This window comes from Anabrus simplex, chromosome 1, assembly GCF_040414725.1.
Source record: "Anabrus simplex isolate iqAnaSimp1 chromosome 1, ASM4041472v1, whole genome shotgun sequence".
Lineage (NCBI taxonomy): Eukaryota > Metazoa > Arthropoda > Insecta > Orthoptera > Tettigoniidae > Anabrus > Anabrus simplex.
Window position 1 is genome coordinate 1,628,419,225 of NC_090265.1, and position 16,883 is coordinate 1,628,436,107.

Here is a 16,883-nt window from a genome sequence, read left to right on the forward strand (position 1 = left end):
GCTTTCTCTAGATCTACGAAACATAAACACAACTGCCTATTCCTCTCGTAGCATTTTTCAATTACCTGGCGCATACTGAAAATCTGATCCTGACAGCCTCTCTGTGGTCTGAAACCACACTGGTTTTCATCCAACTTCCTCTCAACGACTGATCGCACCCTCCCTTCCAAGATGCCAGTGAATACTTTGCCTGGTATACTAATCAATGAGATACCTCGATAGTTGTTGCAATCCTTCCTGTTCCCTTGCTTATAGACAGGTGCAATTACTGCTTTTGTCCAATCTGAAGGTATCTTACCAACACTCCACGCTAATTTTACTACTCTATGAAGCCATTTCATCCCTGCCTTCCCACTATACTTCACCATTTCAAGTCTGATTTCATCTATTCCTGCTGCCTTATGACGATGGAGTTTATTTACCATCCTTTCCACTTCCTCAAGCATAATTTCACCAACATCATTTTCCTCCTCCCCATGAGCTGCAAAAAAAAAAAAAAACCAGCCTCTGCCTTAAGTATGCCCACTGCTCATTCAAAACAGCGCGTCAGAGTAGGGATCGAACAGCTGGAATACTATGATGAACCAGTGAGTTACGTACCAGCAGTATCAGAAAATGTATGAACCAGAGGAATGGAATGCTAAAGAAGAGCGTTTTCTAACTCTCCAGCTATTTCCCGCTAATATTCAAGTCAGGCTATTATACGCGGTACGCAGCAGTAATCCCATCTATCGGAGTTGAGAGTCAGCATAAGTGACAAATAACATCACAACAAACAATGGTCAATGTAATGTTATTGTTGATGAATGTTATGCGCTTTCGATATTGTAGGCCTTCACATTTTGTTTTCGTCTGACTCTGAAATACCACTCATCATAGTCGGTACGGTAAAACTGAATAAAACATACATGATCGGAAATTGTATTCTTTGTAATTTTTTTATCTAGTACTTTTCGATAGGACGCAAAACACAGGTGTTTAAAAATTAATTTTTAGGCGCATTCCCCTAAACTACAATTTCATCCAGGGTGAATAAAATTGTTTATAGTTTAGATTGTAGATTATTATTCCCTGACTCTATATACCGATTTTCATTAAATTCTGTTAACCCATTTTCTCGTGGCTCGGCGTCGATCTGGACTTAGCAACAAAAATACAAATTCATTAATATCTGTGTTATCATAGCCGGTACGGTAAAAATGTATAAGACATAAATGGGCGGAAATTTAATTCTATATAACTTTGGTTATGTAGTATTTATCGATACGACCACTAATAATATCAATATTCGAGAATTAAATTTTAGGCCTTCCCCTAAACTACCATTTCATTCAGCGTGAATAGAATTATTTGCCTAGATTGTAGTGGCTCATTCTCCAACTTTGTATAACAGTTTTCAATGAGATAGGACCACTAATGTCGTAAATATTTAAGAATTAGATTTTAGGCCTTCCCTAAGCTACCATTTCACGTAGCGAGAATAAAATTATTTACAGTCCAGATTGTAGCGACTTATTCTCTGACTTTGAATACCAATTTTTATTAAGATAGGACCACTAATAACATAAATATTTGAAAATTCAATTTTAGGCCTTCCCCTAAACTACCATTCCTATCAGCGTGAATAAAATTATTTACGGCTTAGATTGTAGCGACTTATTCTCCGACTTTGCATACCAATTTTCATTAAATTCTCTTTAGCCGTTTTTTAGTGATGCGTGTACATACAGACCGACAGACAGACAGAAATTACGGAAAAGAAAAAAGTGCATTTTCTTTTTACTGTGGACATGACCGATACAGAAATACCGTTCTTTTCAAATTCTGAGCAATATATAGACAAAACTCTTATATTATATGTGTATATATATATATATATATAGATAATGTTCAATCATTGAGTGGAAACTCGTCGTACATTTCTCTTGCCGGAAACATTTCCAAGAATGATCATTCATTCCTGTGTTACATAATGTGTCCAAAAAGTTATAAAACTCTTTGTTTGCAAATTGATGATAATCTGATTCTGAGGTTCAGCTGGCTTATAATGGAATCATTGGTGTGAAAAGGCTGTCCAAGGTATCTGTAAGATTTTTTCACCAACATCACATTTCAAAAGAATAGGCTTTCTTCAGGTCTGTAGATTACAAGTAACCAACTTCATGGTCTGTATCAAAGTTTGTTACCTCAAGAATAGAAGTGAAAATTTCTACCTTTTTTATACTGTATATGTCCAGGAACACACATTTCCACGATTGTCACAATTTCTCCCACTGAACACAGTCAAAGGCCTTCCAGTACAGTATCGAAAAGGTGGAAATTCTCACTTTTATTGTATTCGTGGTTCATGTCTGTAGCACAGAGTCCACATGTTGGTTCCATAGAGGAAAACTGAAAATACCAAACTCAATACTATTCTCATTTTCAGTGGTAAGACGGTAGAGTGGGCCTTCCATAAATGGGACAAATTTGTCATTACATTTTTGGCCATAGCTGTTCTTCTCTTAATCTCAGAACTGGAAATGACTGAACCAAGTTTATATTTCTAGAGATGATGTCTGTGCTGGCTAATATCTCGGCTCTATCAGCAATCATTATTTTGGTCTTGTTCATGTTACTTTGTAGTCCCATTTGAGCACTGACATTTTTGACATGAGAAATGAGCTTGGCCATTTTCGTCTCATCAGTGGCAATGCGTGTATCGCTGCATAACATAGGTTAGATATTTTCTTACCACCAACAGGAAAACTGTCCTATTCCTCAAGTGCAGCTCTCATGATGTACTCGCCATGGATATTGAAGAGCACAGATAACAGCATACAGCCCTTCTGCCTTTCTGGATGTTAAAATTTGCAGACATTTTGTCATTTATTTGTACCATAGCTGCACTGGCTCCATATAAAATTCCTTATCAGCCAAACCAGATGTCCAGGATCACCCATTTCCTTGAAAACTTGCCACATTTTCTCCCACTGAATACAGTCAAAGGCTTTCCAGTAGACTAAAAGAAAATAAAGCAGACGATGAGAGGAAGTTTAAATTGTCTGCTTTTTGCATTCAGCTTATGGATGTTTAATATCTGTTCTCGTGTGCGTTTAACTCGGACAAGTCCAGCTTGTTTAGTGGGGGATCTCTGAATCAAGGAAAACATGAAGCCTCTCTTTAAGTATATACAGCAAGGTCTTAATTGCATATGAAATGAGGGATAGAATTCTGTAATTGTCACATTTAGCTGTGGAAACCTTCTTGCAGAGGGGCAAAAATGGATGCAAACCAGTCAGCTGGCCAAATACCATGTCTTCAAATCTTGTTGCAAGTATCTGTGATGATCTGCTCACCTATGTGGCCTGTCTCTTTCAGGAGCTCAGCTGCTGTGCCACTTTGGCCAGTTCACTTCTGCAGTTTTAACGATGCAGTTGCCTGTTCCATCTCTTGAGATATGATGCCTGACTCCATTTCACATCCATGCCAGAGGATCATCGTTGGTTGTACTTTCTTTCCTTTCAAGATCCTCACTGTATTCCTTCCATCCATTTAATATATTCTTAAAGTCATGGATTTTTCTATAACTTGCGTCTTTTATTGACCATATTCTGGGTTTAAATTTATTTGATAATAGCCTAATTTTGTGGTAAAGATCATGTTATTTTGTTATGATTATTGTGTGCCTGGATATCTTCACAAATGCTAGTTATGTATTTATGTTTGTCTTGATGACATATCATTGAAATTCACGACACAGTTCAGCATATTTTTGTTGATTGTATGTCCTAGATCTTTTGAGCTATTTCCTCTGTGTTATGTGTGATCACTAATCCAGCAGTTTCTATGATTCAGTGTAGTGGGAGAAAACTTCATCTCAGTTGTCACTATATTATTCCTGAGGACTTCCCATGTGGATTCTGCATCTGTATTTGATTCTCTTTACATGTTTTAAGGACATGTATTTCCACTCCAAATTTCTTACAATCATCTTCATTCAGCATCTTTCTGTTGCACTGCACACAACGTATTTTCCTGAATCATAATTTAAAGGACGTGAATCTCCTGTATAACTCTTGCCATTAATGACAGAAGACCTCCAGCAAGTTTTGACCAATTTGAAGTGTGTCTGATTCTTATAAATACGAGGCGAACACTATGTGAATAACCTTCGAAGGTGATGTTGAAAAAGAGTATTCGTTCCACACAATGGATGTTCCATTCAAAACTGGAGAAGTCTTTCTCCTCTCTCATTTCCTTTACCAATACCATATTTGCTCCTGATATTCTTGAATTCAATTCAATAGTCGTCGTGACAATTTTTGCATTGAAATCGCCAAGAACAACTGTTATTTCTCTGCTTGGGATGTTGTTTACCACATCATCTAGCTCACCATAGAATTTCTCTATATCGTTTTCGTCAGCAAGAGATGGGCATGGTGTGGTGTTGAAAACGACAGGTATGATTCATGTATATACACTAATCAAATTTGGTTCATAATTGGGAACAATGACACCAACGCCATTTGTACTTGGGTCTTCAGATACAGAAAAATACACTGTATTGCTTTGGTAGTGTTAAAGAATCCATTTCCTCGCCAACACATCTTGAACAGACCCAATATGTCAATATCACAATTGCCCGTTATATTCCCAACAATCTACAGCTTTCCTGGCTGTAAAAGCCCTTTCATATTCCATGTAGCTACACTCTTGTTGAAAGACTAGCAATAGGAAGTTCATATTCACAGGACATGTTCATTAGTATGTTCTGCAGAAATTATTAGCATTTTTATCACCTAGGTTCAGCATGTGTCCTGTTCTTTAGTAGGCACTGGGTCCTCCATGGGCACTGATAACTTGTTCCATGCGTGATGGCATCGACGCATATAAGGCGCAAATGGCATCCTGGATTATAACCATCCATGCTGCTTTCACTGTTCATCTTTGGTGATTGGCATTGGGAAACAACGCCGCACCCGTCGTTTCACCATGTCCCACACATTTTCGATTGGCGACAAGTCCAGTGATCGGGCAGGCCAGGGCAACAGTCTGACATCCTGTGACAATAAGAAGGCAGCAACATGTGGCCGCACATTGTCCTGCTGAAATATGGCCTCTGGGGTGTCGTGCAGAAAGGGTATGGCTACGGGTTGCAGGATGTCATTCACGTAGATCAAACTGGTCACATTGCCCTGGACACGCACCAACTGTAATTTGTGGTTGAACCCAATAGCACCCCACACCATAAAGCCTTGAGTTGGCGCTGTATATCTTGTGGGAATGCAGTCAATGTGATGCCTCTCCCCCTATCTGCGGCGAACCAAAATGCGACCATCATTTTCAAACAAACAGAAAACACTATCGGCTGCAATTCCTGTCCCCTGTGGCGTCTTTCCATACACCATTGCACTCTAGGATGTTAATGCACATTAGTCAAAGGTAGGCAGAGAAGTGGACGACACGCTGGTAACTCAGACCATAGTAAACGGTGACGGACTGTCACTCCTTATAGTGTACGATGTGTTCCACTGTTGTGCCAAAACCGAGGAGGATGCAGATCTGTCCTGCAATGCCATTCAGATGAGGTGTTGATCTTCTCGGGGGTGGTCAGGGTGGTGCGACCAGACCCATCTCGTCGTGTCCTACAGCCTTCTGTGAATCATTCTGAGCACACCCGTTGCATTGCCGACACTCTTCGTCCCACACAAGCAGCAGTTTCCCTGATGGATGCATCACATTCTCTCATGCCAATAATGTGCCCTCTTTCAAATTCATTAATTTGACGGTATGGTTCTCGCATACATCAGCGAGGCATCCTTCACGTTTGCTCAAGTCACACTGACTTGGTTCATAGCAACAACGAGTGTTGCAGGCACATTCTACCAGTCGGTGGTGGTGCGCCGAGATATTGATGTGGACTTTGAACCTCAGGGCCAATATGGTTCAAATGCTAATCGTTTCTTCAGAACATACTAATGCACATGCCCTGTGAATATGAACTTCCTGTCTCTAGTCTTTCAAGGTGTTCTGGTTTTTATGAACATGAGTGTATTTTGAATTGGCATTAAAGAGATGTGGGGTTTTTTTCCTTACCCATGCTCCACCCAGTCACATATTTACCACATGAAGCCTGGGAGTCTACCTTTGTGTGCCCAGTCGCCAATTTTACATCATCCAGCCTGGATGTGAGATGGCGCCCGTTAACAGCTGTATTGCTCGATGGGGTACTTTCTGTATCAGCCATGTTTATTGAAGATTCTATTGGGAAGATAGTGTGGTCATTTCCCATTGCCTTCCACACTGCAGTATCATGGCCATTGATGCTGATTCAATGAACCTAAGAAAACCCAGTGAAGAGCTGGTCTAAAGTCATTCTTTTTATGTCCCATTGTGGTACTGGCAAGTACTGCAGCCCTCTATTGGAATGGTCTCCAGTGGGATTTCCTTAATTGAGGGACCATCACCCTACCTAAAGAAGCTCATCCAGTCAAAGCCATTGACTGCCTTAGGAAGTTGGGTTATTTACCGATGGTCGGTGTTGAATTGTTGGCTGTACGGTCTACTCCATTATCATACCAGGTTCCTCCTGGCCAGACAAATGGGAACTTCATAATGCAGTGGTTTTTACATGGCCTTCTGCATCACAGCAGGTCACCATATACGCTGCTCCAGCTCTGCATGGTGCTCCCTGGTCCTGAGTCCTTTTGGGTCACAAGGTCCTCTTCAGCCCCAGGCTAGTCCTGTTGAAGCTGCTGCCCTCCAACAAGATGGGTTCCAGTGGCATTGCCTCCCCTGAGGGACTGTCACTCCAACTAAAGGTAATGTTGTTATACAACCATTAATACAACAGTTATGACCAATTAAAATAAATATTACTTTGGTATCTTGCAGAAATACAGGATATAGGAGTAGACAATCCAAAGATTCAACTTAAAAGCTTGAGTTCCTGACTTGGACAATATACATAGCTTTGAGAGAATTGAGACATTCCATTTTCTTGCCATGTTAGTAGTGGTTTAAATTTACCAAGTGAGTTGGCCATGCAGTTAGGGGCGCGCAGCTGTGAGCCTTGCATCTTTGAGATAGTGGGTTCAAGCCCCACTGTCGGCAGCCCTGAAGATGGTTTTCCGTGGCTTCCCATTTTCATACCAGGCAAATGCTGGGGCTGTACCTTAATTAACTCCACGACCGCTTTCTTCCCACCTGTAGCCCTTTCCTATCCCATCGTCGCTGTAAGACCTTTCTGTGTCGGTGCATCGTAAAACAAATTGTAATAAACTAGCTTAAATTTAGCAAAACGTGTATTAATACAAGTATTTACTGTCACGCTTGCTGAATTCTTCTTCTTAGCGGTTTTCCCATTTAAGTTGCAGCTCTGCTGTTATTGTATGCTGTCTCCATTTCCATCTGTAATTCACGGGCATGGAGCTAACCACTTTATCCCACTTAGTACTGAGGTTAAAGATAGTGAAACACTTTGCCTTTCACTCCTCAAAGGACCTATATGACCTGTGTGGAGATGGCTTTACTTTTTGCTAGACCCTCTGTCCTCATGTCGTCATGAATAGTGTCCATCCATCACTGACTTGGCCTTCCATGAGATCTTTATGTATTTACTTCCAGATTGGAAGTCATGACTGCCACAGAGTTTGTTGTGTTTTTGTGATATACTCACACCAGTAAGTGTCATTTCTAGCATCTTTTCATCAAAAGCATTCACCCTTGTCATCTCCTTGATCTTTTTGGTTTGTATTTTATCCAGTCAGGTGATTCCCAAGGACCATCCCAGCATTTTCATTTCCATTGCATGCACTTCCTTCACCATGTATTTGTAACTGGCCAGCACTCATGCTACTGGTCTCACAACTGTGTGATATGCCTTGGATTTGAGTTTCATTGGTATGGCTTATGCTATGTGCTCCTAGAGCCATTGTGTATCTCTTCCTGTAGAGAAACGTCAGCCTGAATTCTTCATCCCAATTATCAGAATGAATATACTTCTAAGTCTTCACCATCAATTTTGATGGTATTTCTCTCAAAAGGAGTTCAAGACACTCTTGTCTTTTTTATGTTTTGGAATAGTCCATCTTCTAAACATTTCTTTCCATTTCTTTACTTGCATACATACATACATACATACATGTAAGGGGCGGCCTAAATAATTGCTGGCAGTAGCTCTAAAATGCCTTTGGGAGTGGCGACCCCATTGTAATCAACGCTCCTGAATAAGATTCAGATTGGCCAACCCTGAAGGCGCTTAGTCTTCACCCCTAGTAAATTTCTTTACTAGTTCGCATACGATGATAAACAACGACGCAGATGTCACTACCTCAGGGAGTATCCAATCTCCCGTCACCAATGGTGGCGCATTCAGGCCTTCGGATTCTGGGGAGCCTGACCTCATCGTGCGGGGAAAGTTGGAGTTCCCCAATATCACCAACCTATTGAAACCCAAAACTGTCACACACTTTGGAACCATCAATATTCAAACCCTCTGTAAGACCGGAAAACTCAAGCAATTGACCGACATCCTGCATAAGCGCAAAATTGCAATAACAGCAGTCCAAGAAACCCGATTTGCTGATGATGTGGCTTTTGAGTCAGAAGGTTATAGAATAATTAAGGGGAAACCAGCGTCTAAGAACACACATGGCTCCAGCGTTTTTGGTACAGCCCTCTTAATACGACATGATATAATGGATTCTGTCATCGGATTTTCATCAGCTAGCGAACACATCTCCGTGTTATCTCTGAGATTTGGCAACAAGGGATACTCTATTGTAAATGCACATGCTCCAGTTAATGATGACAATAAGAAGAACCCTGAAAAGGTCCAAAGTTTCTGGCAGATGCTAGAAGACAAGATCAGTAAGATCCCCGGTCACCATGTCAAAATCCTCGTAGGTGACTTCAACGCTCAACTGGGAAAAGAACAACGGTACCAAGATATACTGGGGCCTTACACAGGACATAGACGAACAAACCCCAACGGCAAGCGCTTAATTGAACTGTGTAGGTTATTATTATTTATAAGCTTCATTTTCCGTATTGATTGGATTCAATGTATAGACAAGAAAAGTGTTCCACTGATCAATACTTATTTATTGTGAATAAATTATTACACTAGTACCGGCCATGAAAGGCCGAAACCAGTACTAGTGTAATAGTTTATTCACAATAAATAAGTATTGATCGGTGGAACACTTCTTGTCTATACATTGTGTAGGTTATATCAGTTGAAGATCATGTCCACAGTTTTCCCCAGAAAGGCAAAATACCAGACCACCTGGCAGTCACCGAACGCAGCTATAGGATAATTTCAAATCGATCATGTTGCAATCAGTGTAAAATGCATGAAAGAGATCATGAATGTCAGAGTTCGTAAAAGTTGGAATGTTGATTCTGACCATTTCTTCACACAAATAAAGACTAGATTACTGCCCAAATGAAAGATACCTTCTACCACAATTCCACCAAGGATTGATCCCCAATTCCTGTTGGAGAATAAAAAAGTTTTGCAATTAACATCTTGCAAAAAGATATGAAAGACTGGAACCAACTGAAGTCCACCATATGTGAAACGACCAATAACCTCGCACAACCTCGAAGGAAGAGACAACATAGATGGTGGAATACTGAATGCAATCTTGCACTTGATGAGCGCGCCGCAGCCTGGACAAAATGGTACTCAACTAAACGAAAGGAAGACTGGGAGAATTTCAGAATGATGCGGAAACTGTCGAGTAGTATCAGTCAAGACTAGAGAAGTTAGATGAAGAATTAAAAATGTACAACACCAAAAACTTTTATCGGGCCTTCAAAGAGGATCTCTCTGGGTGTAAACCACAATGCCTTCACTTTAAGAATACAGACGTTGGCCTTGGTCACCTGTAACCGCCAGAACGTGGAACTTTTGGCAAACTACTTTGAGCAGTTGCTCAATGGCGAAGAGCCCGCGGAAAGATTACCTGTCGAAGATCCTCCAGAGATACACCTCCCATTTAACCCACCAACAATGCAGCAAGTTGCTAATGCCATCGGACATCTTAAGAACTGCAAGGCACCTGGAGAAGATGGCATCATTGCGGAAGCTCTAAAAGCAGGTGGAAATAAGATCACAGAGGCCATACACCAGATCTTGGTCGACTGCTGGGAGACTGACAGGATCCCTGATGACTGGAAATCAGCTATCATACACCCTTTACATAAGAAAGGTGACCGCAGTGATGTCAACAACTACCGAGGGATATATCTGCTTGTCAGTAGCATACAAAGTGCTATCAAGGATTTTACTGGACGATGTGGAAAGCCAATGCGACCGAACGATTGGTGAATATCAAGGAGGATTTCGGCGTGGATGGTCCTGTACTGGGCAGATCTTCAACCTAAAAACCATTCTCCAACTAAAACAAGTAAGGAGTATGAACATCGCTGTGGTTTTCGTCGACTTTAAAAAAGCTTATGATTCCATCGACTGCCAGACACTCTTCTCTGTACTGCAAGAACGAAGTGTCGATTACAACACATGCACCCTCATCCAACAGACTCTCACAGATACAACATCTAAGGTGAAGTTCAGGGGAAAACTATCTTGGAGTTTCAAGATAAAAACTGGAGTATGACAGGGCGATGGCCTCTCACCCATTCTGTTTAATCTAGTGCTTGATAAAGTCATCAAGAACTGGGAATGTACACTGAGGAGTCTAGAAATCAAACCAGTTGCCATTGGAGCTGGGACCCGAAAGTTTGAGATCAGGTGCCTAGCATTCGCAGATGACATTGCAATCCTAACCAACAATTCTAAGGATGCTGTCATTGCTATCGAAGCCCTGCACGAGATAACGGTGAAGGCAGGATTACAGATATCGTACGACAAAACCAAGTACTTTGAGATTCGGCATCCTGGAAACGCCCCTTTGACGACCATGGAACGATTGGGAGAGTCAATGGTTTCTGCTATCTTGGTGAATGGGTCCACCCCAATGGTAGAGACAGTACATCCATCTTAGAAAGATGTAACAAACTCAATGCAGCGTACCAACTATTCCACAACCATTATAATAAGAGGTGCATTTCGAAAAATGCTAAGATTTCTCATTACAAAACTGTTGTCAGACCACAGTTTTTGTACGCCTCAGAGACCCTCCTGATGAACAAAAAAGGCACCATGGATGATCTAGAGAAAGCCGAAAGACGTATCCTCAGGAAAATTCATGGACCGAGATTGCTCCCAGATGGAACCTACAGACATAAATCAAACTCTGAGCTGTATCGACAGTTAGAATCAGCCAATACCAGCATGCGACGTAGGAGGCTTAAATTCTGCGGACACCCACAATGAATGTACAGCAACAGGCTTACTAAGATCATCTTCTCTTTGGTTAAAAGCTACAAGACTGGAAGCTTGTGGCTTAATGAAGTACAGAAGGACTTGGATTCGGCTGGGATTTCAGACATTCATATAGAAGATCGTACCAAATTTTGTGCTATGGTACAGTCTTGGACCCCACCAACTAGAGTCCCTAGAAGTCCCTTTCACAGGAGAGAGAGGAGAAATTATCAGCAGGGCTCAAGAGATATTGGGAACGTAGAAGAGCATCGAGGAAGAACTAGTCATCAGTGCTCCTTAGTGGGCTTAAATCAATAATAATACATACATACTTATCCCACGTTGTTCCATCTATATGATGGGTTGGTGAAGTTCTTTACTTGCCCTTCGAAATCTTCATCAGTTTCTCCTGCAACCCTGATGTCATATGCATACAGCAGATTCCAAGGTACTGGCCCATAGATATCCCTGGTGGTGGCATCCATCACTAGGATAAAGAGTAATGGAGGTCAAGCTGCTCCCTGATGAACACCGACAGTAATGGGAAAGTTATCTATGGCACCCACAAGACATCTGATACTGCTGTTGTTTCCTGTGTAGAGAAATTTATCTCACCAGATTAGTTCTTCAGGTAGCGTGCATTTTCTTTAGGAGTACCAGATGAAGTTATGTGGCACTCTGTCAAAAGCTTTTTTTTAAGATCAAGAAAAGCCACATGTACCATTCTGTTTCTCTTTCTGTGTTACCCCTGGTGCATTCTAGCAGTATGAATTCCATCTCTTATTCCACATACTTTCACAAATCTACACTGGTGTACAGATACTTGGGTTATCTTTGATGTATTCACAAAGACGCACACAAAATGCTGTCAGTTGTATACCCTAATTTTATTTACAAACTCTGATACATTTGTCACACACACATCAATAAAGCACCATCTTGAACAATTGCTATCATGAAGAATAAGAAGACTGCAGCCACTGCATGTCAACTACTAACTCTACAAAAACAATTCCATACTTCATGCACAACTTCTACATATGTCTCATCAAAACAACAACTTATTTTCTTGACACAGCATAAGCCCAAAAGCCTATACAGTATCATGTCTATAAGTACGGGTTGTGAAAGCATCAGTGGCAACAAAACAACTGTTAACAATAACTCAACTCCACCATCAAGACTGCCTGTTATATATATGTTGCGTGGCCAGGCTTCTAGAAGGATGTTACACAACACCTTTTCTCGTAAATTTCTAGAGTGCCTCTTCTTCTTCTAGAGTGCCTAATACATAGGTACAATGTAAGGAAGGTTCTACATACATACCTGCCAACTTTTACGGTTTATCTGTAAAATTTACGGAAATCACTGCATTTTACGGTTTTACGGATGGACTGTGTCATTTTACGATTTTGCTGACAAAAATTTGAAACGTTAACATTCGATAATCACCCCACTTCCATAAAATCGATTGTTTGCATGGGTCGAAGGCAAGTCCATGATAGTTGGTAACTCGTTCTTTGATATGTTTGTGTGTGATGTTTGTGTCGTCATTGGAATTTAATTTAAAGCCAGGATAACAGTTCTTCCATGTGAATCTTAGGTGTTGACAGGCTCTGCCCTGAAAATTCTTTGTTCCACTCCGTTCACTTGTTGTGATTTAACCCATATTCTTTGACCACGTGAGTGTTGTTCTTTGTTCACGAAGTTGGCGTTCCTTGAATTTTTTGGCCTTTTAAGGTTATGACATATTTTAATGAAGTGTTCGTTATTTTGTGTTGTAACTTCGTGCTTTGCAGTTTTCTGTATTCCTTGTACTAATTACATTCGTTCCACATGTGTGTGTGCTTTTTACCATGTGCATATTCTTTGTTCACGAGGTAGGCATCATGTTCATTTAATGGTTTAAGATTTTGTGTGCTTTGACATGTTTTGATGAAGTGTTTGACTGCCTTGAGTGTTTATGTTATAATTTTATGTGACATTCAGTAATCCAGGTACCTTTCGATGTTTCAGTAGATTACAAGTCATGAAAATCATTTTTCGTCCATATTGAAAGTTTCATAAACTGTATATAGGATAATATATTATGTTTATTTCCACCTATTCAATACAATATAAGATGTTGGCATTTATGTTGAAACATTTTTCAGATGAGACATGTTTTGCCTCTTACTGTGAGGCATCTTCAGTCATTATCAAAAAACCTTATTATTTTACCAGGCATCTGGTTAAAGATATTCTAAAATGTGTTTGATGATTATAAGAGAGATAAGATTTACATTTGTTATAAACATGTTCATGAAATAACTAAAAAACTAATATAGTGATAAAAACATATGTAGTTCTTTGTTGAATAGGACTTCGTTTGATTGTACTATAGTAAAAAAGGTGGCTTGAAGCCATAGTCATTAATAGATGTCTAATACATAGTGGAAGGCATAAAATATCAGTTCTATGAGAATATACATTACATTCAAATGATACTAAAAACTGGTGGATTCATAGGTAGTACATATAAAATGTTCAATGAAATAACCAAAGATCTAATATATTGATAAACACATATGTAGTTCTTTGTTGAATAGGATGTCGTATGATTGTACGGCTTGAAGCTGTAGTCATTAATAGATGTCTAATACATAGTGGAAGGCATATGAAATCAGTTCAATGAGAATATATAATACAATCAAAAGATACATAAAAACTAGCAGTAAAACCGTTAGTGACCATTAGTATCCTAACAGCGCCTTACACAGCATGTTAAACAGGCCTACAACGCCATAGGTAAGCACCAACATTTTCTCATAACACCACTTAAACAAAACCTTCCCATGTTTTCTTTCATTCTCGTCAAAATTAACTACAGTTTTTTCTTCATTTCAGAACCAATCTATAACAACAATAATTCAACAGCCCCATCAAACTTCCATAATACTCTTCAATAGTATAAATTATCACAATCAACGTTTTTTTAAAAAATAAAATATATTGTCATCGAAGAAGAAAACAACAGTTCTCCAACCTTCACAGACAAAAACCATACCAACGTTGAGAATTTTAGCCCATCATCATCTCTGCAACTTTCTTGATGACTTAATACAAATTAGGCCAACTATAAACATCTGGTGAATTTCTTGTCAACGCAATCTTGCCGAATAAATCTAAAATAACCTATGAACTGTTGACCAGTAAATATCACAGACAAATGCACGCTAATGTCAAGTAACTTTTGTCAAGCAATTGGAATGTTTTTCCTTCATATTTTTATACTAAGCTTTATATTTTGACTTATATCTTTTTACCATATATTAGCAGTTATTTGACCTATTCTTCAAACATTGACTACGGCTTTAAGCCAACAACTGTCATTTATAGTCACATGACGCCTCCATTTTTAAATGTACTGCTTATGAATCTGCCAGTTTTTATGTATCTTTTGATTGTATTATATATTCTCATTGAACTGATTTCATATGCCTTCCACTATGTATTAGACATCTATTAATGACTACGGCTTCAAGCCGTACAATCATACGACATCCTATTCAACAAAGAACTACATATGTGTTTATCAATATATTAGATCTTTAGTTATTTCATTGAGCATTTTATATGTACTACCTATGAATCCACCAGTTTTTAGTATCATTTGAATGTAATGTATATTCTTATAGAACTGATATTTTATGCCTTCCACTATGTATTAGACATCTATTAATGACTATGGCTTCAAGCCACCTTTTTTACTATAGTACAATCAAACGAAGTCCTATTCAACAAAGAACTACATATGTTTTTATCACTATATTAGTTTTTTAGTTATTTCATGAACATGTTTATAACAAATGTAAATCTTATCTCTCTTATAATCATCAAACACATTTTAGAATATCTTTAACCAGATGCCTGGTAAAATAATAAGGTTTTTTGATAATGACTGAAGATGCTGCACAGTAAGAGGCAAAACATGTCTCATCTGAAAAATGTTTCAACATAAATGCCAACATCTTATATTGTATTGAATAGGTGGAAATAAACATAATATATTATCCTATATACAGTTTCAGTAGATATCGAGGCATTTGTTCTTGGACATTTTCAGATGCTATATTCTTATTGTAAGATTCAGGAACCGGGCGAGTTGGCCGTGCACGTAGAGGCACACGGCTGTGAGCTTGCATCCGGGAGATAGTAGGTTCGAATCCCACTATCGGCAGCCCTGAAGATGGTTTTCCGTGGTTTCCCATTTTCACACCAGGCAAATGCTGGGGCTGTACCTTAATTAAGGCCACGGCCGCTTCCTTCCAACTCCTAGGTCTTTCCTATCCCATCGTCGCCATAAGATCTATCTGTGTCGGTGCGATGTAAAGCCCCTAGCAAAAAAAAAAAAAAAAATTCATGAATAAATCCAGCAAGCAACAGTACTTCCAGATATTTAAAGAATCATATTATGTTGATTTTCTGTGCATACTAAAATCAAGAAAGGGAAAAAAATTTGCCTTTTGCATAGTATATGGGTGTGATATTAACATTGCACATGGTGGAAGAAATGATTTAAGTAATCCTGTGAAGTACGGTAAACACGTAGGTAAGTTATGTCAAATCGAAGGAAGAGAACAAGAAAATAAACACTTTTTTTGCCAAGTCTGGAAACGTTGACAGCGACGTAATTAGGGCTGAGTGTCTGTTTACTTCCTTTTTGGTTATAATCATAGGTTATAAACTTGGTGGAACACAATGTGGCCTTAAGTGTGGCTGATCATGCGCATGCTTTATATAAGATGATGTTTCCCACATCAGAAGTTGCAAAGAAATATAACTGTAGTAGCATAAAAACTACATGCATTGTAAATAAAATGGCAAAGAATGCATCATCTGAAGTTGTTAAGTGCCTTCAGAACGGACCATTTTATTTGACAACGAATGGAAGCAATGATACGAATGCAGAGTTGTATCCTATTGTTGTTACAATCTACATATTCCACGGGAAAAAGAAGTGAGCACTGTGCTATCCATACCAACGTTAGAGGGGGATTCACCAGGGCGAAACATAGGTAACCTGATGTTATCGCAGCTGAATTCTCACAACGTACCAATTGAAAACTGTGTGGCTTTCTGCTCCAACAATGCTCTGTTATGATAGGACACAAAAATGGGGTTTCAGCAGTTCTGAAGGAAGTTCAACCAGATATTGCTATGATAGGTTACATTTGCCACCTGATTAATTTAGCAGCTGAAAAAGGTGCTGGAAGATTACCACTTAAAGTGGATGAGATCCTTGTTGATATATTGTATTTCTTAGAGAAGAGTGTGCCGGCTCCACGGTGTAGGGGTAGCGTGCATAGCTCTTACCTGGAGGCTCCGGGTTCGATTCCCGGCCAGGTCAGGGATTTTTACCCGGATCTGACGGCTGGTTTGAGATTCAAGGAGCTATATGACGGTGAGATGGCGGCCACGGTCTAGAGAGCCAAGAATAACGGCCGAGAGGATTCATCATGCTGATCACACGGCACCTCATAACAAACAGGCCTTTAGGGAGAGGAGCGGTCGCTTGGTAGGCCATGGC